The 26,410-nt window shown below is 33.2% G+C and overlaps 1 long non-coding RNA gene across 1 annotated transcript in view; it reads right to left on the bottom strand.

Moving 5' to 3' along the window:
* Positions 1 to 611: 611 nt before the first annotated feature.
* Positions 612 to 26,410, bottom strand: part of LOC131842298 (uncharacterized) — a 60,574-nt gene continuing 34,775 nt past the window's right edge. The window contains exons 2-3 of the long non-coding RNA XR_009357486.1: positions 23,465 to 23,511; positions 612 to 640 (exon numbers count right to left, since the gene is read on the bottom strand). This is a non-coding gene — a long non-coding RNA (uncharacterized LOC131842298). The remainder of the gene's footprint in view (positions 641 to 23,464; positions 23,512 to 26,410) is intronic.

The raw sequence follows: 26,410 nt of genomic DNA, 5'->3' as shown, positions 1-26,410 counted from the left end.
ATATGTGTATATGTTCCTATAATGTATGTATTTTAAAATTGAATTATATAACTAATTATTTATAGTATAATAAACAAGAAACATTTTACAAATGTTTTGATATAAGCTATGGAAGAGTGCAGCTTCCTGGTACTGGCATCTTTATGCTTAAAAAGAGTCTGCAACAACTGTAGAATGTAATTGTAACAAAAAAAATTTTTATCTAAATAAAGAATTTTGAATTTGAATTATATGACAATATTACTTTATTTACATAACTTAATTGTACAACTAAGAACCTAAAATTAAAAAGCTTAAAAAATATAATATAATGACTAAAATATATTATTAAAAGGGGTCCCTTTAGGCAAGGTTCCGAAGATACTGGCAGCGTTCCCTCTTTGAATTGCTAGATTAATTCTTTGTCCGAGGCAGCTGCCAGCTCTTCGGTCTTCTGTGATGTCGACTAACCTTTTCGTTATTTCTTTGAAGAGTCTTATAGCGCTAGGACCACGGACCAAGGGTCTCGACACCGAATGGGACAAAATCATATTCGGACCCCTGTATTATATTAGTTATCAGTAAGAACTAGTGCATAATTGTGAATTGCGTAATATATTTAAAAGGCTACTCACTTGTTCTCCAATTTTTAGAAAATTATCTGAAAAAAAAAACATAAAATTAATTTCTTCATTTAAAATGCAAAACGATTATATATGACTACTAGATGTCCCGGCAAACGTTGTTTTTCCTTAAAATAAAATAAAAAATTAGGAGTGGACTACCCCTAACATTTAGGGGGATGAAAAATAGATGTTGGCTGATTCTCAGACCTACTCAATACGCTCACAAAATTTCATAAGAAACAGTCAAGCCGTTTCGGAGGAGTATGGGAACGAAAACTGTGACACGAGAATTTTAAATATTCTTTATTGCACTTAAATACATTTATAAGTAAATTAATTACAGCTAATGTTAACAAAAGAGGACTTATCTCTAAAAGAGATCTCTTCCAGTCAACCCAATAGAGCGTGGCATAGGAAGTGTTGAGTGGGTTAAAATGTGCAAATTATATTTTTTATGAAAATGTCAAAATAATTAAAACTAAACATAAAAATTTTTTTATATATAATACTATGATTAATGATTTAACTATTTTTTTTTCTTTCTAATTAGCACCTCCACACAATTTTGAGTGGGCTATAGACTAGCTAGGGGTCTCATTCAATTCAAAAATCATTTATTCACGTAAGACATATTAGCCGCTTATGAACGTCAAATTTTTTTAAATTATAATTTTATTTTTTTCCCTACCGTCCAGTTCAGTATATAGATCCAATTGAGAAGAACTGGCAAGAATCTCAATTGAATATTTTTATTGGTAAGGAGTAGTCACCATACCATACCAATTGCTTATTTTTTCATTTCTATTATTTACTACTTGTGCCCGCGACTTCGTCCGCGTGGAATTTTATTTTTTTTTTTTAAATAAAAATAGCCTAAGTTAATCCTTATTACATCAGCTACCTGCCAAAAAAGTAACGTCAAAATCGGTCAAGCTATTTCAGAGATAAGCCGGAACAAACAGACAGACGAAAATTGTAAAACATATTATTTTGGTATATGTATCGTATTTATATTCATATGCATGTAGTAAAAAACGGTTATTTTGAATATTACAAACAGACACTCCAATTTTATTTATATGTATAGATATTATAGTTTGTATTATTATAACTCAATATAGACTTATTTACCATTTTCTTTAACGTAGTACACTTTCTAAAAAGTCGTCTGTATCTCAATTATTTCTGCAACCAAGTACCTTGCTCTGTTCCTGTTTGAAGGCTGAGAAATGACAGTGAAATTGCAAAGTACAGAGTAAGGGTTTGTATAATAAACTTGGTGCGCAAAGGTTAGTAATGTTTTTTTTGTTATATAAAAATTTGAGCGCGTTTGACCGCTATGACACTTTCTGTCTTATTACAAAAAGATAAACCTGGTTTAGCACTAGTAATAAACCATTGACCAAAGTATTACAAAAAGAAGTTTATCTTTAAACCGTGATTGGTCTCTGGTCTAAAGTTAGACCTGCGATGCCCCTAGTTTAACAGTGGTCTAAATGCAAAAAGTCAAGGAGTAACTTAGGCTACTTTTATTTTAGAAAAAAAAGGTTCAATTCCACGCGGACGAAGTCGCAGGTATGACTTTAAAATAATATTAGGAACATTACAGAAAATATATATAAGGAATATTATATTATTTTCAGAGTGACCTACTTTCGTATTATAAAGGTCAGCCTGTAGATGCAAGGGTAAAGGGGTGACCCTAAATATATTTAAGATTTACTGATGGGTCCCATCTACCGATTTAGATGAGACGCAATAACTGGCCACAGGTCCAGTCTATAAGTGTCAAAATTGCAAAACATACCGATAGACCAGAAAAGTAAATAGAAATACAAATAATCTTTATTCAAATAAACTCATTACAAGCACTTTTGAATAGTCATATTTTGATTCTACCACTCATTCGGAAAGCAGATTCATCACAAGACGAATGAGCAAGAAACTTGTGTGTTGCTCTTTTTAATAGATGTTTTTTTTATATAAATTATTACAGTATAACAAGTAAGAGGCATGCGACAATCAACATAAAAATCGCTACGCACTCATTATTAGTGTAATCAGATAATATTGTCAGTGCTATGTATTTAAAATTTTTCTACAAAAACATTATTATCGTTAACGAATTCTTCAATTTTATAGTAAGCTTTTTTTTATTTGACATTTAAATCTTTTTTCTGGCAGATTTATAACAGACTCTGTTTTATTTAAAACCTTACGCAATTGCATTACTAAATTTAGGTAAAATCTTTTTATTGTTACCTTTTATTAGTGCCTTCTTTTGAAACTGTCTATATTCTTCCTGGCATAAATGATATTTTCATAAATATATTGAGAAGCAAATATATACTACACTAGCTATTCGCCCCGCCTACGCACGGGTGAACATGTATTATATATATAAACCTTCCTCTAGAATCACTCTATATATTAAAACAAACCGCTTCAAGATCCGTTGCGTAGTTTTAAAGATTTAAACATACATAGGGACGGACAGACAGCGACTTTGTTTTATACTATGTAATGATTATGTAGAAAAATATATATGTCATTGTCAACTGTTATATCTTTGCACATCTATACATATAAATAAAATTGGAGTGTCTGTTTGTAATATTGAAATAACCATTTTTTACTACATGCATAAGATTATAAATATAGTACATAGACCAAAATAACATTCTTTTACAATTTTTGTGTGTCTGTCTGTCTGTTTGTTCCGGCTAATTTCTGAAATAGCTTTGCCGGGACTTTTATTGGCAGATAGCTGATGTAATAAGGAGTAGCTGAATGATAATGGAATGATGCACTCGCCTGCGCTAACGGTTTACGCTGGCGGGGCACCAGTGGAAGATGATAAGATGAGCATGAGGTCAGGTCAGTTAGCACATCATTGTAATTTCACCAGAAAATTATTACGATGGTTTCAATCGCATTGGATACTACGACCGTTAAGGTCTAAGGTGGGATAGTAACCACAAGGTCAAAAGGGCCTCGATTTATATACGTGATTACCCAGGGTATTTTTTTAAGAAGGAATAACCTCTTTTCTTGATGGTTTCAATATCGTATGGAAATACCATAGCTGGAAGGTGATTCTACAATGTGGTTGTGCGTGGCAAAAACAGTCCATCAGGTGGGCAGATTTAGGTCAGCATTTATTACGCTGCTGTAAAAAAAAAAGATTTTTCCAAATAGGTACCTAAATATAGTCCATGTGTCAAATTACATGATATCATTGTAAGCAAACAGTTAGTGTAGACGTAAAAAAACGCGATACGGGTAAAGTTATTAGACAAAATTGTGGACATGTTTTTTTAACAACAAATTATATTTGACTAATCCGTATTAATGCTATGAATGTGTGTCTCTCTGTTGGGTACTGGCTATTTTCAATAGATAACAATCTTCCTTATCGGCCGGTGAAATTGTCAGAAAAAATATTTGTAAACGATACTAACTCAAATAAAAAAGTGTTAAATATTGTTAGTTCGTTCGCACCAAAATACTGAATCGATTTGGATTAATACTGGATCTGTTTACTGTGGGATAGACTGAATTGATGGTTAAGGGACATGCTTGTGACGGAAAATGGTGGTAAACCATAAGACTAAAATTGTTGAAGCTAAAGTTATCGCTCTCATCAGGAGTTTGTACTGTTACCTTCGGATTTTTTTAAATCTACGATGCTAGCAACTAAGCATCCATCCTTTCTGATGGTAAACGGTTACCGTTCATAGATGTTAGAATTCACATCATTATTGTAGAAAAAATCCGATATTTTAAAAATATATTAAAGGAAGGTAGTTTGTTTTTAGTACTAATGAAGTACCCAATGTAAGGATTATTACGAATATTGTAAATAGCGCCATCTAGTATTTATAGACCAACCTACTACACTGACTTTGGTCTATAAATACGGAGGTCGGTAGTTGAATAATCCTCTTTCGTTGCGTGAGCCGCGGCATTCAGTCGACGAGCGCAGAGCGTGCCAGTTGTTTTGGATATTAAAGTGAATTGTATTAGCAATGGGTTTATCCCGGTCTTAGTTGGGCCTGGGGGGAAGCTGCAAGTTGTGAAGGTGAGTGTTAATGCATTCTAAAAGAGCCTTTTAAACCTACACCCGTGTCACAAGTCACGGGCGCTACTTGGGGTTTCCCTTGCGGTAGCCGACTGCAAAGCCTCAGTCGTCCATCATAATTAGTGCTTCTTACATAGAGCATACCTGATGTTTTGTCATTGTATGATGAATAATCATCACAACCATAAAGGGTCTATATGGGTCACATAATTCTAGTCACTAGAAATTACCATCTTCAGAAACCTTAGTAATACCTGGTGAATTGGTCATAATTGGCTAACTGATCTGAATGAATTCATGTTCATCCTAGCATATTCCATTGGTGTCCCGTCAGCTCATACCGTTAACACAATTCGGGGACATACATGGTACTCATCAAGGGAGTCATATTATAAGAGAATGCCCTTCATGATGGCCACGTCTTTAGCTAACGGTAGCCATTTTTCCTCAGGTGGCTCATTAGATTTACCACTGCAATTACATAAAAAATTACAAGTCATGGAAAGAGACCAATATCTAGATGATAAAATAGGTCTCCATTCAAGAGGCATAATCTCCAGTTGAGGACATTAATATACTGAGGGAATAAGGGATAGAGTGTGAGAATGCATGATGATGCTGAAGGGAGTTGGGATTTAGCGGAATTGGGAATCCTTCATTATAAGTGGGAATTCAATCTCATTCCTCAAAATCTCATTGTCCTCTTCAAGTAGAGTGCAACTCTGCAAAATGAGAGAAGTTTTCTTATGAGAGAAGTAAAAGTCATGGATCATAAGAGACTTGAGTTCCAGGTGAGGTGTTGGCGTAAAATAAAGATCACAGTCCAATATGCCTGCATCAAAATCAATGACCTTCTTTACCAAGGAAGTCTCCTAGAATTCCTGGTGTCACTCTGGGTACAATACTCCAAAAACAGTGAAAACCCTTGAAGACATTAGAACACCCATGAAAACAGAGGACACCGTGGAGATCATTCTAACGTGGTACATTGCTAGTGGTACATTGCTAGAAACGGAATCATCAGTCTACATTATTAACAATTCCCTCCCTCTATCTGACAGGTTAGACTATAGAAATAATAAACCACATGTTCCTGGTTGGTTGGAATTTTTGGAGGGTCAGTTGCCTTCAGAAGACGGAGATACCTGAAGATCATGATCCTCACTACTAACGCACTGAAGACGCATTCAGTCCATTGACCATTTCAGCCACAATCTACAGCTGAATGTAGGTCTACCCCATAAATTATACTTTGGAATGAACCCAGAATCATCATCATGATGATGGAATAGGTTACTGAAAGTCAGTTTTGCAATACAGTAGACCCAATTAGTATTGGACTCATGGTAAACCAGGTAAATAGTACCTGATAATGGAGACGGCTATTGTCTAATGAAGGAACTGGACTTGTGACATCAAATCCTGATGATCATATCATCTGATCAGCTTCCGAAAATGGTATAGAAGACGTAAATTGGAGTTGGACGTATCGTACCAACAGTATCGTCTCTCAACGTGGCGAACTCACGACGACAGTCTAAAGTTCAAACCTTTAGAAATGCCCTCAGATTAAAGTCATATCAGGCGGGAGTCGTATTTCAGCTGCTCATAAGCTGTTCATCAGGAAGCGTTGATTGCACTCGGACTATAACGTCCGGTGTAACTATTAAGCCCAGCTGCTGCCGACATCATCAGAAAAAAATTAGTTACTAACCACGATAGTTTCCAGAGGTCACCGCGTGGAGGTCGGGCTGATATGACACATAGCTTTCAATTGGGGCACTAAGCCCTTACTACATATCCTTTCTTCTCTGTAATGTCAGGTTTCAAGATTTTATGCTAATATAGTATGTAGAGCTGTTATTATGCAATTATTTGTGTATAAAGTTTGGTATTGATGATCGAGTGTAATGATGGCTGGCTCATCCGTCATACTCGAGAACGGATGCTGCTTGTGAGGACTGGTCTGTTCAGGTTGCGAACACTGATTAGATTTTTTGTTTTTTGCAATAGCATATGTATGTGGTCACTCTATTCTCCCAAATTTGAATTTAAATGAATCTGTATTATTGTAAACATGTACAACATTCATTTGAAAATAATACGAGCTGAGATTCTTATCAGTTCTTCTCATCACGATATCATTCCGAACTGACGGTAAATTTGACATATCATAAGAGTCTGTAATAGACCTACATGAATAAAAATATTTTGAATTTGAATCTGAATATTCGGTATGAAAATCCATTTATTGTAATTGAACAAAAAAACTAAACTAATTTTCGTACAGTTTTACATTACGTCATACCTAGCTCGAATGACGTCATCAGAATCATGACGCGAGAGAAATTACTAGTGGGTATCAATTAATGAACCATTTAATGATATAATACAGTTTCGAATCATTAAGCTCTCAGGTTATATAATAAAAAAAACATAATATAATGATTCAGACTAATCACTAATGATGTCATATTAGAACATAGGTATCTACTTATCTATGGTTTTTTGGATGGAAAACTATATTTAGGTATGTATGTGTAGTTATTACATTAACTAACTTCGTCTAAAAAGTAGCCTAAGTTGGAGTAACTTAGGCTTCTTTTTAGACGAAGTTAGTTACTTATATACTTAGAATAGAATAGAAAATCATTTATTCAAATAAACTTACATTGAAGCACTTTTGAATAGTCATAACTTTTTTTTTTTAATCTACCGCTCATTCGGAATCCTGAAATTAAAAGTACCTGCCAAAAAAGTCCCGCAAAATCGGTCCAGCCATTTCAGAGATTAGCCGGAATAAACAGACAGACTGACAAAAATTGTATAAAATGTTATTTTGGTGTGTGTACCGTATTTATATTCATATGCATGTAGTAAAAAATGGTTATTTCAATATTACAAACAGATACTCAAATTTTATTTATATGTATAGATAATAGGGCATTAGAAGATCCATTGCTATTTATGTACCATGTCAGGTACACCTCCAAGCTGAAATCTTAGTGAATTTTTAAATGGATGATAATGTAATGGTGCACCCGCCTGTGCTAACGGTTTACGCTGGCGGGGCACCAGTGGAGGATGATAAGATGAGCATGAGGTCAGGTCAGTTAGTAGTTAGTGACAAATTTGTCTGGGATTAACCACAAGGATTGGGGTTAGAGGATTGTTAGTAATCTGGACTGATGACCCCATTGCTAACAATGTACCATGTCAGGTTGACCTCCACACGGTTCCTGGAGTCCCTGGAAATCATCGTTACCATGTCAGGTTGACCTCACGCAATTTCCCCTGGAAACCATTGTGATCCTAGTGAATTTGTCACTAACTACTAACTGACCTGACCTCATGCTCATCTTATCATCCTCCACTGGTGCCCCGCCAGCGTATACCGTGAGCGCAGGCGGGTGCACCATTCTATTATCTATACATATAAATAAAATTGGAGTGTCTGTTTGTAATATTGAAATAACCGTTTTTTACTACATGCATATGAATATAAATACGGTACATACACCAAAATAACATTTTTTGTATCTCAGAAATGGCTGGACCGATTTTGACGGGACTTTTATTGGCAGGTAGCTGATGTAATAAGGAGTGACTTAGGCTACTTTTATTTAAAAAAAATCTTTTATTTTAGGAAAAGTAAAGTTAAATTCCACGCTGACGAAGTCATGGGTACAGCTAGTCATCTATAAATATATATATATATATATATACTGCATATAATGTAATAGCTATATAAGTCATTTTGCATATAAAAAAAATGATTTTGATAAAACATATACTCAAATAACGACTATATATTATTTAACTAATAGTTATTTAATTATGGAGATTATTTGACGAGAGGTACATATACATAATTAGATTTTTTTAAGGGGTTATCCATTGATCACGTGAGGCTTCAAAGGAGAGGGGAGGGGTTTGGCAAAAGTCACGAAATATCACAAGGGGGGAGGGGGGAGGGGGTGTAGTAAGACATTTATTTTATGCCAATCAAAAACAATCTGCAACCTTACTGTCTAGACATTTTTATCATGGTCCTTAATTTTAGAATAAAATGAGATTATACTTCATACCTGTATTTGAAGATAATATTCTAAAAATTTTAACATACTTTGTAGATACTAAATATACACGTGATGTTGAGTGGGAGAGGCTGGGGTAGTTTTAAACTTCATCACGTATCACCAAGGGTGAGGGGGGGTTAAAAAAATGCTTAAAAAAGATCACGTGATTTATGGACGGCACTTAATTTTTTTTTTATTTAAGTATACGAATATAGTGTTAGAGTCTTAAATCTATTTATATCTATTATTGTATTTAATTGTATTTTTATTATTTAGTGTTTACTTACTTTTGTATATGATAGGTTTAAATAAATATATGCTTATATAGCTGTACTCGCAGCTTCGTTCACGTGGAATTGATTTTATGTTTCTAAAATAAAAGTAGCCTAAGTTACTCCTTATTAAATCAGCTACCTGCCAATAAAAGTCCCGTCAAAATCGGTCCAGCCATTTCAGAGATTAGCCGGAACAAACAAACAAACAAACAAACAGACCGGCAGACAGACAAAAATTGTAAAAAAATATTTTGATGTATGTACCGTATTTATATTCATATGCATGTAGTAAAAAACGGTTATTTCAATATTACAAACAGACACTCCAATTTTATTTATATGTATATATATTATAGATATGTTAGAACTATTTTCTAATAAGGATACCTACAGTTTTGTCTGTCTGAAACATTGAATTACCTAAAGTAAAACGTATGATTTTTAATGGATTTGTTATTTATTAATTTATTTATATTTTTATATTCTATAGTCTTTGTCCAATGACGTCACATTAGAAACTACCAGATGTTAACAAACTCAGATTCATATATTGGAGTAAAATTTTCAGGCTATAATTTTAATTATATTTTTTTTATAATGTAATGTATAATTGTTAATAATATACATTGCTTGGTTGGCACGTGGTCTGGTCAAAAGATGTCACGTGATAGAATTTAAACAACGTTAAATGTCTGCCTAGCAACGACGTCAGCAAATGGCCCACGGAAAAGTCTAGACATGAAAAAATCTAGGTCTGAACTCGACTATGTATCTAGGTCATGGAGATATTCATGCAGATCTTTATCAAGCGGAAGGTCTCTGCTGCGTACCAGAAGCATACAATTACAGTGATAACTAGATCCAGATATTCCAATCTAGATTTAGGCCTAACTCTAAAATCACTCACCGTTGGAGCTACGCTTTCACTCGGAAGGTCACTGTCACCACCACTAAACCAAAAAGTTCACGACATTTTTTCTTAAACGAGGGAACAAGTTATTAAAAAGAGCACAGACGTTCGATTTTTGAAAAAAATCTATTCAGAGACAAATTCGCGTGTCGCGACGCCTGACAAGGACAAACGATCAGTGTTCGAATCTTTAAAACAGTGGCTCTCATTTCAAATTTCGAATGCTCTGCCTCGAAAGGCGTTAGGCCGTTTTGCTTCTAGGCAGAAAGAGATGGTATTATTTCGAGCGCGCAGCCTCGAACTCGCGAGTTCAATGTACCGTCCTCCTTACGTGGGCGCGGGCGACGTCTCTCTCCTTTCCTTTCACTCGCGAATCGACGCCGCATGCGCGAGCGAGATGCTACACTCGGTCCACTTTTTGTTCCGAACTTGAATTTCGATCGGTGTAGTCCGACGCAAACCGTCTTGGTACTTGTATATCTTTTTATTTTTTTATCGTTTGTTCGCCTCAATAACTTTAGAGTGAAATGTAGGGTCATTATTTTGTTTGTTTTTTTGTAATAATCCGGTCACGGACGTACGTTGTATGTTAAGGGTCGGTCTGAACGGCACCACAATAGATGTATGAATGTGTTCCTGTACTACAATGTTGAGTGTTGATTACTTGGTATGTTGAAAGGCTTTTACTGGTAAACACAATGAACCTTTTAGTTTAGATTCATATCACCATTATTTTGTTCATAATTATAAATATTAATGAGATGCAGATATTTAATTACATGCCGTTGTAATGCCTTTTTTTGTGATACAATTTCAGAATAACGTAACGGAAAATGTATATAGACTGCAAAATATGAGTTATAAATATAAGAATTAACGTAAATGAAATTTGTACTAGTGCTATAACGTTTTATGTGATTTAAATATAAAAGTATAAGTTGAAATTAATTAGTATATATTTCATAAGTACCTAAAATAAATACTTCATCGATCTTCACACCATATGACTTTGCAAACGATTGGATTTTAAAACTGCTTATCGTATTCTTTGTGTCAATTTAAAACTTCCAAGAAAAGACAATTTTGGTTGTAGGGATTTGACTAACAAAGTTAATGTTCTCAATAATTTACCTAAACATATATACCACTTTTTACTGTTCCCATACGCATTCAGAGTATTGCAAAAATAATTGGACCTTCACCTCTCTTTAAATAAGCAAAGCTTGAAACATATTCTATGACCCAACAGTATCACTTATATGTTATGGAATAAGTTATTTCCTTTACCTTCTTTCAGTCAAGTTTATTTCACGCTATTTAAACATTGGTAATAAATAGCAAAGCGATAGACTGGTAACAGTAGTGATACATGACCAGTATGATACGTGACACATCGCTATGCCGACATTAAACAATATCCTTGCTGAGTTCGCACTCAAGCGATGCGCTTGGTAACAGCCGAGTTTATTTATAGCCGGTTATTTATAGCGAAATCAGTCAATTAGAGGTCCGGTCTAGATAGTAATGTATAAAAAGCAGGCGTTTGTACGTAAATGAACAATTAAAATTGCTTGCTGGATTGATTAAAAAGTATACAATGTTGAATGGTGCGATGATTATCAGGATTAATACGCTAACGGATTTTAGAATATGTGGCCAATTATAGAAGTAGAAAATTTTTAAGTAGTACAGACAATCGAATTATCTGTAGTATATCCTGTACTATAATTTGCACTATATATAAACAGAAAAGGACAATCTACAATTTTACTAATACATACAATTTGTTGAAATTTTAACTCAAAATAACTTAAAAGTTACAGAGTGTACTAAGTTAACGCAGTAGAAATTTCTCTAATGATCTTGAATGTAGCCTGCATTACTGATCGCATGGTGCTATTTTAAAATTGAACAACGGCTAATGATCGTTGCTATAGTAACAGTATCTTGTGAATGGACCGGCGTACCATTTTAGCATCACGTGCTATTGTATTCAGACGATTCAGTCGATAATTGACGTTTAATTATTGTATGTTGTTTATTACGCTCGTAAATACTTAATTATAATTCATGAGATTGTTTGTGAAGTGTTTCAAATTTACAACATTAGATTATTGTAGGCAATATCTGCATGTACCACGTCGTTAAGATAGCCTTTATAACTGTTCAAAACTAAAGAGCACTGTCCTCAGTTGCTTCAAAATATATTTATCTCACGTAATATCAAAATAAATTAAGTTTGTATTTTTATTATTTCGCGACACTGTATTATTTAGTTTATATAACCAACACACATCACAAGTGAATATGATAAAGCTACAATAAATAATTTCACCTACTAAAGAGTACAATGACAGACATTTTAGTTTTTTTTAATATAAATAACATATTTTTTACATTATTGTCTGAGAGTCTATTCCACCTACTAAATTAAAAGGCTTATTGTTATTAGTCGAAATTTTATCCCTACTGGTCGTATAATTTCATTGTAATAATATGTGTGAAATGAAATAACATTTAATTGCAGTCCATGTCAAAACTGCATATATAAAAAGTATTATATATTTTTTAAAGTCAGTATAAAATTAATGAAATGACACAAAAAGGTTATACTATATATATAAGTTATGCTTTAACGATATTGATTCATAATCATTTTACTACATGCAATGGCAACGCGATACCGACCCGTCCTGGCCTTCTTAAGTAAATACCTCATAACCGAACAAGCAACAATGAAACAGCTATAAAAATGCCAACTGTGGTAATTTTACGACGTCTAAAACAGTTGTAAAGTCTTAAGCTTATTCTTGGCATTTATTGTAGTCGGTAACAGTGCTTATTTGGTGATATTAAATCTGCAGTACTTTTTTTAGATTACTTATACTTTATACATAACATAATATATATAAAAAGTGTGAATTAAAATTATGACGACAAAATTGTAATTAAAATAATGGTAGTACAAGATAACAAAATTAATATACGGCAATAAAAAAGGCTCTAATACAATAATTAGTAATGTAATAATATTCTGAATACACAAACTTAAAGAAATTTATGTACCTATTGTATAAAGGATAAAGGAAGTTGTAGAGAAAGATGATTAGAAAAACATTGATAAAATAAAATTCTAATTACCATTAAATATATAACTTATTATACAATATGTGATATTGAGCAAATTATTATCATATGTACTAACACAGCACATGCAAATATTACCGATTTATCTTCTTAAAACACGAAATAATGTTCAGAAAAAAATCAAATGTCGAATTAATAAAGCCAGACAAAGTATCAAAATTCACAGTCATTGTACACGCTCGCCTGTCTCTGGGGGAGTGAGGTAGGCGGGCGTGTTGGAGTGAGACAGCGATATGCGCGACAGTCTCACCCATGAAACGTAACGGAGCGATGCGCGGGCGCACTGCTTCAGTCCATACTTTTATAAATCGACCGCTTTTTCTCGGTTATTTTGACTTATTTTTGAAGAAAATTTTATGAATTCATATAGATTGTAACATTACTGACCAAATGGCAGTTGAAATGGATCATTAATTAGATCCTAATAATGTACAGATCATTCGCAACTTAGTGTTGGCTGCACCTATTTTTAGAATGCATTTTTTTATTAGAAATTTTTAATATATCTAAAAAGTATTGCTATAAATTAACAGTATATATCTTATATTTCTACAAACATTAACTGGATTTCAAAATATCACTTTATTAATATATTCTTTCGTTTAATTTGCATCGTCTGCAAATGCAACAACATATAAAAGTACATAAATATAAAAAATATCAGCAATAACTTCTCAATAACTGAGAAGAATTAATTTTATTTACTAATAATTGTAATTTCGACGTATTTTTTCATACTATAATATATTTTTTCGTTATCTGAACATGTTGCATCAGTTGCATTGGACTACATATGCATTTATTTCGATAATTACATTATTAATAAACAAAATATATCTTAATCTGAATTAATTGCTCTATGCTGTCAGCACTAAAAATGAAAAAGAAGATTGTTAATGGAGAGAATAATATATTTAAACGTTCGTTGGCGACAAAAAAGATGCATGTGCAATAAAAATGCATTATAACAAGTGCATAATTAAATAAACTTTTATTATGTATATTATACACCCCCAATAACTATATTTAAACATATTTTCTTTATTTCATTTAAACACAAACTTGTGAATACACTTTGAATATTTTTTTCGAGTGCATGTGCATGTAAAATGCAATTTGCACATTTATTTTTGAAATAAAACGTATGCAACGCTTCATTTCCAGGACAATGGAGTGTAACGGATAATATGTTATAAAAATTTCATTGCAAATAAATTGAAAACTAATTTTGATAGACGTCTGAAATTTACGTGTAATTTCATGTCATTAAAAAAATTGAAAATAATAATAAAAAACATAAATTTCTTCAAATAACAGACGGTAGTAATGATAAATTATCTGTATTAAAAGAGAAATCTTATAAAATTGGATTTTTAATATTTTAATTATCATTTTATAAATTTACCGACGGACACTAAATGCGCTATACGTACCTATAAGTAGGTAATATTATATATATATAAATAATATGGGACACTATCTCATTTTTAATATAAAAATACATAAATAATTAACTGCAATTATATCTGTAGTGATTCAAAATTTTTTATTAAGACATAAATACCTACCTACCTACATACATGTATTTTTTAATAACTTTTACAGAAATTCATAAGTCATTAAAAACATATACATACATATATATGATAAATAAAAAACATATGAAAACACTGAATTCATGTGGAAATGAATTAGAGCATAATTGAAATTAATGGAAAACAAATATGACATCTTAAAAACTATTTATATATCTAAATTTATATTTTTATTATTTGGCACATATAATATATATATAAATATATACTATTGTATATTTACACATATATAGGTAACCAAATAGAGTAACCTGATGAGTCAGTTTGTGTCATCAAATTTATGTTAACATTTAACTTGCTTCTATGTCCTCGATTCTTAATAAAAAAACCTATATTAGTACGGCTTGTTAACGCCACTAACCATCAGCAGAGAGTTTACATTATCACACAGTTTTGACAATCAGGTTCGAACTCATGACTATAGTCTTTTTTATAAGAGGTTTAGACTAAACAATGCCCTCTAGCGGTCCGTTCTTTAAACTCTTTGATAGGCAAAGGATCTGTCAGATATATGTCAGTTATATGTATATATATATATAGATATATAAATAAAAAAAATTGTGGTAATTAATAATAAATATCATAAAAATGTTAATTTTTTTTTAAATACATGGAACAGAGTAGGAACTCTGTTTTTTTAATGACCTAATATATATTTTAACTTCACCAACAGTCACCTGATATAAATATGACATAAAATCTATTTTCTATAGGGGATGAATTAAAGAAAATAGTTGTTAATTTTTGAAATTTTTTTTAACAAACCTCAAAGTAAGATTTCTGCAATCTGAACACAAATTTTTGGTGTTACGAACAGAAATCCTATTCAAACTCACCCCCACTTCAAATTGTAGGGGGATGAATTTATAATTATAGAAAATTTTAATTCACTCTCATACCTATTACATTATACTCAGTAAAAATAAAAATATTAATGTTTCCAACTTACAAAATGATGCGATATACATTGCAAACACACCCCTATTTCCAACCCCCTCAGTGATATGATAACAATTGTGATACACGTCTCAAATACTTAATTCAATAACTTGGAAAATTTGGAAAACATTTTTCAGTTCCCTTTTTATTTTTTTTTATTTATTCATTTATTTCAGGCAACTAGGCCCATATTATAAATAGCTTATAGACTAACATACATATAATATAATATTTAAAAACCAATACAATGATATTGTCTGTGTGATCACGGCACTGAAGACGGCAATCTGCCACGGTAGCGCCGATACACCACACCTTTCGGGATGAATTTACAAAAATGTTTTGCTTGTTTATTGTCACCTATTACATCTTTAGTAACAATAAGAAACATAACCATCAAGTATAAAGAAATAAATTCACTGAAAGGAGGAATCCACTGAACGTACATATGTTTATCTTAGTATATATGTTACTTAACTATACTTAACACCCAACTTTATAGGTATATGTATATATGTACGTATGTATATATATGTATATAGGTAGGTACGTAGCTATTTCTAGTACCAAGGGGTCGTAAATAGATATATAAATAATATATTAAAATAAATATTTTTTTACAGAGATTAAGTGCGTAGTGGTTTCTATGTTGATCGCATGCCTAATCCTTGTTAATTTAAATATAATTAAATCAATATTAATTTAAAAGAGCAACACACAAGTTCTTGCTCATTCTTCTTGTGATGAGTCTGCATTCTGAATGAGCGGTAGAATAAAAAAACTTGACTATTTAAAAGTGCTTATATTAAGTTTATTTGAGTAAAGATTATTTCTATTTCTATTTTTAGTACCCTGAACAATTTATATAGCGCCATCTAGTTTCAAAGTTAGTAGAACTTACGTTAAGGAAAGACATACTAAAACTCATTTTTTAAAATGTCCATAATATACCAACTAAATAAATAAAAAAGGATATCTGTTGATAATTTAAAATTAACAACGTTTCACTAAATGTATATAAAATTATGTATAAATACTTACATGAAAAAAATTCTGTCTGTCTATTTTTTAATTATAGAATTTATTTATATAAAAGGTCATTACTCCACTACCTGTAGGTATATAGTGTAATAGTGATCTTGACGAAAAATAAAGAAAATCTATTTAATAATCTAACCTAAAAAGCCAAAGAAAAAAGTTTCATTGTTCTAGATTCTACCCCTATAAGGGTAATATTTAAAGAAAAAATTATATTTGTTTATATTTAATCAACAGCCAAAATATAAGTTTCAAGTTTCTAGCTTTAAAAATGACGATATATACAACTTTACATCCCCTTTTTCAACCCCTTACAACCCTTTTTTTACATTAAAACGTAGTCTATGTCCTATCTCCTTTCTCAGGGTCTAAACTATCTGTGTACCAAATTTCATTTAAATCTGTTCAGTAGTTTTGGCGTGAATACGTGACATACAGACAGAGTTACTTTCGCTTTTATGATATTAGTAAGAATTTATGTATATACATACATACTAGTTGTACCGGTGACTTCGTCCGCGTGGAATTTAACTTTATTTTTCTAAAATAAAATACTTTTTCCAAAATAAAAGTAACCTAAGTTACTCCTTATTACATCAGGTACCTGCCAAAAAAAGTCCCGTCAAAATCGGTCAGCCATTTCAGAGATTAGCCGGAACAAACATTCAGACAGACAAAAATTGTAAAAAATGTTATTTTGGTGTATGTACCGTATTTATATTCATATGCATGTAGTAAAAAACAGTTATTTCAATATTACAAATAGACACTCCAATTTTATTTATATGTATAAGTATATGAACAGCATCAGGAAATCACTCCATCATGTTTTGCTTGAAAATGACGATACTCCCATACAACCTTTTAACTCACCTTACAATCTAAAAAGTGTCCTATATCTTTCCTCAGGATCTAGACTATCTGTGTATCAAATTGCATTTAAATCTTTTAAGTAGCTTTGGCGTGACATACAGACAGAGTTACTTTCGATTTTATGATATCTTTTAGTAAGGACATATGTATATATGAACAGTATCACTATGTTATATTATATTATCTGTGGTATCACGGATATCACCTCATCATGTGTTGCTTGTAAGGTCTATCAAGCGTTGTTATTATGAGTCTTTATTTAGATACCCACCGAGGTCCTAAAGTTAAAGGTGTTACATATGAATGTGGATGGTTATAAGGGCAGAGGAAGGCCGAAAAAGAGATGGATGGACTGTGTGAAAGATGATATGGTAAAGGGAGTAAATAACGAGATGACTGCGAACAGGGATGAATGGAAGGGAAAAACATATTACGACCAAAATAAATGGGATAAGGAAGAAGCAGATGATGAAAGGAAAGTTCATTGAACTTCTATATTGGTTTAGGAGTTCAATGACCTTGTCTTAGTCAAATCTTGAGTTGAAGCCAAAATATTTTTTCGTAATATATGATAATGGAATGGTGCACAAAACATGGCGGGGCAGCTTTTTAGCTCGTAAATATTTATCACGATGGATGATTGGATGAGCATGAGATCAGGTAAGTTAGTCCATGAAAAATTGATTGATTAAGATGACGGTTTCCAGAGGAAACCGCGTGGAGTCCCCACCCGCCTTCAGCTGACAGAACAAAGTGTTGAAATACTGAAGACGAGGGTGAGGTAAGATCAATTAGGCCGTCGTGACAAATTCACTAGGGAGTTAACATGGCGGTTTTTATGGGAAACCGCGTGGAGGTCAACCTGATATACGACATTGCTAACAATGGAAATCCACATTACTCAAAACTCCCTTCCTCAAAGCGAAGCATACGGTGACCACAGCAACAAAGCCGGGCAGAAGTATTAGGTAAAATTAACTTATTTTTATTGCGTAAGTTTCTACTTGTACAGTCTTTAGTTTCTTGAAACTATCTAAGTTTTTCCTTGTATACATAATATTTTCATAAATGTACTGTGAAGCAACGGTGAGGATATTTGATTGTTTAAAGCATTGATGTAATTACTCTCTCAGCATACAACGTTATAATTTATTTATCTCATTGCTTTCTTGATTTAATTATTTTAGAAATATGAAAGCGTAGCGGTTTTTGTATTGATTGCCGCATGCATTCTTATGTGAAATGTGAATACTATAACTATCAGATGGCAATTGTAAGTACGTGGTCTTTTTTGACGTGGTCTCCACTAAAATGTCCAGACTTGTGGCGGCGTGATCGGCCGGGTCATTGGGCTCCCTAAAATATGGTCGAGCGAAGTGATGTCTGGCTCATCCGTCATACTCGTGAACAGGTGTTGCTTGTAGGGACTGGTCTGCTCTAATCACTACGACTGATTTCCTCTTATTAATTGTTTAAATTGTTGGTTATATATTCAATATTTTTTCTATTTGAGTATTTAATTGAATTAGTGCTAATTGGTGGTTTGTATTCACACACTTAAACTTAAAAATGTAAAGTAAGAATAAAATTATTTAAAAGAGCAACCCGCAAGTTTCTTGCTCGCTCTTCTTGTGACGAGACAGCTTTCCGAATGAGCGGTAGATTAAAAAAATGTAATGACTATTCAAAAGTGCTTCCTATGTAAGTTTATTTGAATAAATGATTTTCTATTCTATTCTATTCTCGAACCCATACCATAAATAGAACGTATGGCTGTCTTTTGTATAATAAATAAATATAGTATTTACATCGGCAGCTTTACCCCACAGCAGTATGCCATAAGACATTATGCTATGGAAATAATTAGAGTATACAAGTTTAGCCGTCGCCACGTCTGTTAATTGCCTAATTCTTCTAATTGTATATGCAGCAGAACTGAGTCTACTGGCCAATTTTGAAATATGGGGCCCCCATTGTAATTTCGAGTCCACTGTTATACCTAAAAAAACTGTATCATTAACAAAATTTACTATTTCGTCATTAAGCAATAACTGTGTATTTATTAGTCTTACATTAGGAAGTATAAATTTTATACACTTTGTTTTGCTGGAATTTAATAATAGGTTATTACATGTAAACCAATTTAATATTGCAGACACAGCACAATTTACATCGTCTAATTGATTAGTTTGACGTCCAATTTTAAACACTAACGAAGTATCATCTGCAAACAGCACTATAGCTTTACCCCATACGACATAATGCTATGGAAATAACTAAATTATACAACTTTTGCCGTCGCCATGTTAGTTGCCTTAGGAGGATGCATCCATGTAAGAATGAATAAAATTAACCATGTGTTGACCACGTTAATTACCAAGGGTGGACCGTGTGGAGGTCAACCTTACGATTCTATGAATATTGGCCTAATCTGTTTGTAGAAATTTTCTGACTATGCGGTTTGTATTTAAATTCAAATTTAAATTAAAAAATCATTCATTCATGTAGGACATTTTAGCCGCTTATGAACGTCAAGTTTTTTAAATTATAATTTTATTTTTTTCCCTACCGTCGTTTTTCACTATATGCATATGAAATATGAATATAAATAATAACAATTTTTGTCTGTCTGTCTGTTTCTTCCAACTAATCTCTGAAATGGCTAGACCGATTTTGACGAGACTTTTATTGGCAGGTAGCTGATGTAATAAAGAGTAACTTAGGCTACTTTTATTTACATCAGGTATTGAGGAATAAGTTAAGCAACATTCATTTTAGAAAAATTCTCAAATTAACTTTTTTGTTAAATATCACGCGAAGTCACGAATAAGTATATATGTATACTAGGAGGCAAGTTCAGGGTATTTTATTATTATTAACAGTGAAAATAAGCTACCAGCTCTCACCACCACATGTAGTCATAAAACAAAGATGGAACCGTTTAGATAAGTTTTACAACCATTTAGTATAATTACAATCAAACTAATTAATAGATACAGCATCCCTGATAGTGTTATCAGCTGTTACGGAGACAACACGCCTGCGACCGAACACTGAACCAGCCAAGTAGGTCAGTGGGATTAGATAATTTCTATATTCATATTTAGAACTAGCTATACACGGCTATTTTAACTTTATTCTTCTAAAATAAAAGTAGCCTAAGTTACTCCTTATTACATGAGCTACCTGCCAATGAAAGTCCCGGCAAAATCGGTCCAGCCGTTTCAGAGATTAACCGGAACAGACAGATAGACAAAAATTGTAATTGGAACAAACAAACGGATAGATAAATTGTAAAAAATGTTATTTTGGTGTATGTACCGTTTATATTCATAGGCATGTAGTAAATATTTCAATATTAAAAACAGACACTACAATTTTATTTATAGGTATGTATAGAAAGTCCCGTCAAAATCGGTCCAGCCATTTCAGAGATTAACCGGAACAGACAGACAGACAAAAATTGTAAAAAACGTTATTTTGGTGTATGTACCGTATTTATATTCATATGCATGTAGTAAAAAACGGTTATTTCAATATTACAAACAGACACTCCAATTTTATTTATATGTATAGATAACTAATTTACTAATACCTATTGATTTTTTATACCACAGCCGTACTGATATACCTAATAATAACATCAGGACAATTCACACAGCGCCATCTAGTCCCAAGCTAAGTTGATGAGATGTGATACAAAATACAAATATTTAATGCTCAATTACTTCCGCAAAATAACATCTTCGTATAGGGTTTTTTTTTAAATAACACAGGGGACAAACGAGCATGCGGCTCACCTGATGGTAAGTGATTACCGCCGCCCATGAGCATCCGCAACACCAGGGGAATTGCAAGTACGTTGTCGGCCTTTTAACAAGGAATAAGCTCTTTTCTTGAAGGTTTCTATATCGTATCGGTTCGGAAATATCATTGCTGTAGGTAAAAAAAAATATAAATACTTACATATGCATTTTTCATAAATATATAACTTTACAAAACAACCAGACCAATACAAAACACTCATGGTTTAACCAATGCTTGTATTGTACAAGGAATCGAATCCGCGACCATCGGACTAAACGGCGCGCCGTTGTTTAGTCCGATGTACACAGTACACACGTGCGAAGCCGGGGCGAGTAGCTAGTAAAAGTAAAGTGCCAGAAAATCATTACCGTTTCTGTCTTCAGTCAGTCAGTCAGTCAGTCAGTCAGTCAGTAAAAGAATGACACAATTAAAAGCGTGCCGTGAAATTTTATAATCACGGTGATGACCTCGCCTTGTCAAAAGGTAGGTCGTTACCCTCTACCCGGCAGCGCATGCGCGCATAGTAATTTCGTTCTAAATATAGTGATAATACGACTGAAAAAATAATACACGACCACATATCACTAATACTAGCTATGGCCGCGGTTTCGGCCGCTTGAAATCTATAGCCTACGTTATATGTTATTGTGATGTATTATTGGAAACTTTCATTAAAACCCGTTTAGTAGTTTTTGCGTGAAAGAACAACAGATATCCATCCATCCATCCATTCAAACTCACAAACTTCTGTATCCACTTAGTATATATTATTTAATTTGTTGAAAAAACGCCATATATATATATATATTTAACTTCATTTTTGTAAAATAAAAGTAACTAAGTTACTCCTTATTACATCAACTACCTGCCAATAACAGTCTCGTTAAAATCGGTCCAGCCATTTCAGTGATTAGCCGGAACAAACCGACCGACAGACTGACATACAAAAATTGTAAAAAGTGTTTTTTTGGTGTATGTACCGTATTTATATCCATATGGATGTAGTAAAAACGGTTATTTCAATATTACAAACAGATACTTCAATTTTATTCGTATGTATAGATTTCATACATAATTTTCTTATGAATTAATAAATTATAGTTTTTTTTTTACTTTTGTATAAGACATATTTTTCTTTTCTTTCTATTAAGAGAAAAAATTATGACACTTTAAAACCTCATAAAAATAATTGTTAAATGTAATGGCTAGTCTCTTTTGACTCTAAACGTTGTGGAACTCTGTGTCAAATTAATAACTTATTTTGACCTTAATTTTGAAGCTCTATTGGACGACTTTCAGATACGTAAGGTAGACTCGAACCTCTCGATTTCTTTGACATCTTAAAAACACATAACTGATTTTACAAACGCGAAAGTTTGTGAGTATGGACATTTGTTATTCTTTCACGTAAAGACTGAATGGATTTTAACGAAATTTTTCAATTATATAGCTTATATATCAGAATAACACATACGCTATAAATTTCACGTGAGTAAAATCCCGGTCACAGCTAGTATGTTATATTATCACCATTACATAGTATAAAATAAAGTCGCTGTCGTTGTCTGTCCCTATATATGCTTAAATCTTTAAAACTACGCAACGGATTTTGAAGCGGTTTTTTTTAATAGATAGAGTTATTCTAGAGAAAGGTTTATATAGGTATACCCTAATAATACATTTACACCCGTGCGAAGCCGGGGCAAGTAGCTAGTGTTAGATATATCAACTCTATGTACTAGTAAAAGTATGTATTATAATAAAATAACAACTATATAACATTAATTTAACTATGTCTCTAACACAATTCACTTTAGCAATTAAAATACAACCAGCACATCCTGTGCGCAAAGACCGAATGCCGCGGCCTACAAAAACCCTCCCTTTTATACAGAGAAGATATGAGTGGGGGTTATATGCAACTAGTTTAACGATACCGAGTAATAATGAAACTACCTTCTTTTAATATAAAATATCAGATTTTTCGAAAATATCCATGCGAACCCTAACACTAGTAAATTATAAAGCAAGAGTGGTTTACCTATGTACATACACTATCAAATAACACTTTCTGCAGTTGAATGCGTTAGGCATAAATTAGTACTTATGACTTACCATTGCTCCCTCAGACGTCGTTGTTGTCTTCTAATAGTCGCTTTTATCTGAAAAAAGAAAATAAACTTTCAAAATCATTTCAAAAACGCTTTTTTTTTTATTTCAGTACAATTCACACAGCGCCATCTAGTCCCAAGCTAAGCAGAGCTTGTGTTATGGGTACTAGACAACTGATATAAATACATGGATACATTTTTTTTGTAAATAAATACATATTATACATAGAAAACACCCAGACTGATACAAACAATCATACTCATGAATACAAATGTTTGTACCGTGCGAGGAATCGAACCCGCGACCATCGGATAGTGAAGTGATGTGCTAAAGCAATTATATTTAGAATTTAGAATTATATTTGTTAAAGATATTTTAATAAACAAACAAATTAATTTAACAGTCAGATAAATTTTAATTCAATTATTAAAACATCATTGAAAAGTAAATCAAAAGTAAACATCATCATCATCTCAGCCCGGAAGACGTCCACTGCTGGACAGGCCTCCTCCAAAGATCTCCACGACGATCGGTCCTGCGCTGCTCGCATCCAATGCCGTCCAGCGATCTTGACCAGATCGTCGGTCCACCTTGCTGGAGGCCTTCCCACGCTGCGTCTTCCGGTCCATGGTCGCCACTCGAGGACTTTACTGCCCCAACGGCCATCTGTCCTACGAGCTATGTGCCCTGCCCATTGCCACTTCAGTTTCGCAATTCTTCGGGCTATGTCGGTCACACTGGTTCTTCTGCGTAATAATGTATATAAATTTTGCATGTCTGTCTGTATGCAGGCTGAATATATTGGATTTAATACACAATATTGTAAGACCTGCTTGCAACATTGGACACAACATACACACAAATGAATGAATGAAATGAATGAATAAAATAATTACTTAATTTATTTAAATGATTAACCGGGTCTTAACACGAATAATTTTATGGCAAATAAAGGTATTTACCTCTCTCGATGTTTCAACTAGGTTGCAGTATCCGTGGTCACGAGCTGACTGGAGTAACAGCGATGTCAATGTAGATAGATGACAGCAGTTTTTTCATCTACCGTCACTAGATTGTTCAACGAAAGTTCGCGACACACAGCATTTACGGTATCCGCACACTCCAGTCAGCTCGTGACCACGGCTAGTGCAACCTAGTCGAAACGTCTAGAAAGGTAAATACCTTTATTTATCACGACGGGTTAACTGACCTGACCTCATGCTCATCGTATCATCCTCCACTGGTGCCCCGCCAGCGTAAACCGTTAGCGCAGGCGGGTGCACCACTCCATTATAATCCATAAAAAAAACCAATCGTAAATACAGCAGACAGCAGTTTTTCATCTACCGTCACCATGGCTACCTAGTCGAAACGTCTAGAGAAGTAAATACCTTTATTTGCCATAAAATTATTTATTTTAAGACCCAGTTAATAATTTAAATAATGTATATTAAACACGAAAGTTTAAAAATTATTACTTCATTCAAATTTAATTCTATCGTTAGAGAAAAAAACCTTCCTGTACCTATAATATTTTTTTTTGGCATCGAACCTATTACAAATACCTAGTACGTAATCAAACGCAACGTGCAAAGAGGGTAGAGAAAAAACAACGCAAACAGACCTGTTCATTAATACGAACCTAAAACAGCCCCACAAATGAAAAAAAAACGCCAGCCACCCTCAATAGAAAGGGATGAAAAAAAACGTATATATAACGTTAGGGTTGCGACAGTTTTACCATTAATTGTACAAAATAAACGATAAGTTTGTTCTACAATTCAAAATATATTGAAATGCGTACACATTCCTAACGCAGATCATCTTTTCATGAAAGATAATCTTATATATAAAATTCTCGTGTCATTCAGTTTTCGGTCCCATACTCCTCCGAAACGGCTAGACCGATTCTCATGAAATTTTGTGAGCGTATTGAGTAGGTCTGAGAATCGGCCAACATCTATTTTTCATCCTCCTAAATGTTAGGGGTAGTCCACCCCTAATTTTGTTTTTATTTTAAGGCAAAACAACGTTTGCCGGGACAGCTAGTATAATAATAATAATCTCAGGACAATTCACACAGCGCCATCTAGACCCAAGTTAAGCTAGCTAAAGCTTGTGTTATGGGCACTAGATAACTGATACATGTACGTAGATATATTTTTTTCGTAAATATGTCATCATCATGTGGCAAAAAGTTTCTAGAAAACCGCACTGTGGAAGACCGCCATTCATTAAGATGATCAGGATGGTATTTTAGTTTCTGGCGGGTACCACCCTCCGGTGGTGAAACTCAGCAGCTGGTATTAATCCGAACAATTCCTCAGAATACTCCCCGTGATATATGCGGTAGGAAATGCACAGAGATGCAGTATCTCGCCGTAGAGCCAATTGGTCGAGTCTATCACATCATTACATAGTATAAAATAAAGTCGCTGTCGCTGTCTGTCCGCCCCTATGAGTGCTTAAATCTTTAAAACTACGCAACGGATTTGGAACCGTTTTTTTTTAATAGATAGAGTAATTCAAGAGTAAGAGTTTATATGTAGATACAATACATGTACACTCGTGCAAAGCCGGGGCGAGTAGCTGGTCTAAATATATATAACTCAAAGGTGACTGACGTAGTGATCTATCAACGCACAGCCCAAACCACTGGACGATCGGGCTGAAATTTGGCATGCAGGTAGATGTTATGACATAGTCATCCGCTAAGAAAGGATTTTGATTAATTCTACCCCCAAAGGGATAAAATACGGAATGAAAGTTTATATAAAACTTTGTCAATTTTAAACCGATCGGGCTGAGACTTTGCATGCATAAAGCTACTATAACGTAGGCATCTCTTAAGAAAGAATTTTGATAAATTTCACCCCTAAGGGGATAAATTAAGGGGAGCGAAGCCGCGGGCAAAAGTTAGTAATATATAAAATGCAACACTCTAAACTT

The sequence above is a fragment of the Achroia grisella genome, unplaced genomic scaffold (genome assembly GCF_030625045.1).
Source record: "Achroia grisella isolate CSIRO2021 unplaced genomic scaffold, CSIRO_AGI_Agris_v1 utg2156, whole genome shotgun sequence".
In the NCBI taxonomy this organism is placed as follows: Eukaryota; Metazoa; Arthropoda; class Insecta; order Lepidoptera; family Pyralidae; genus Achroia; species Achroia grisella.
This window is presented reverse-complemented; position numbering and strand designations above follow the sequence as displayed.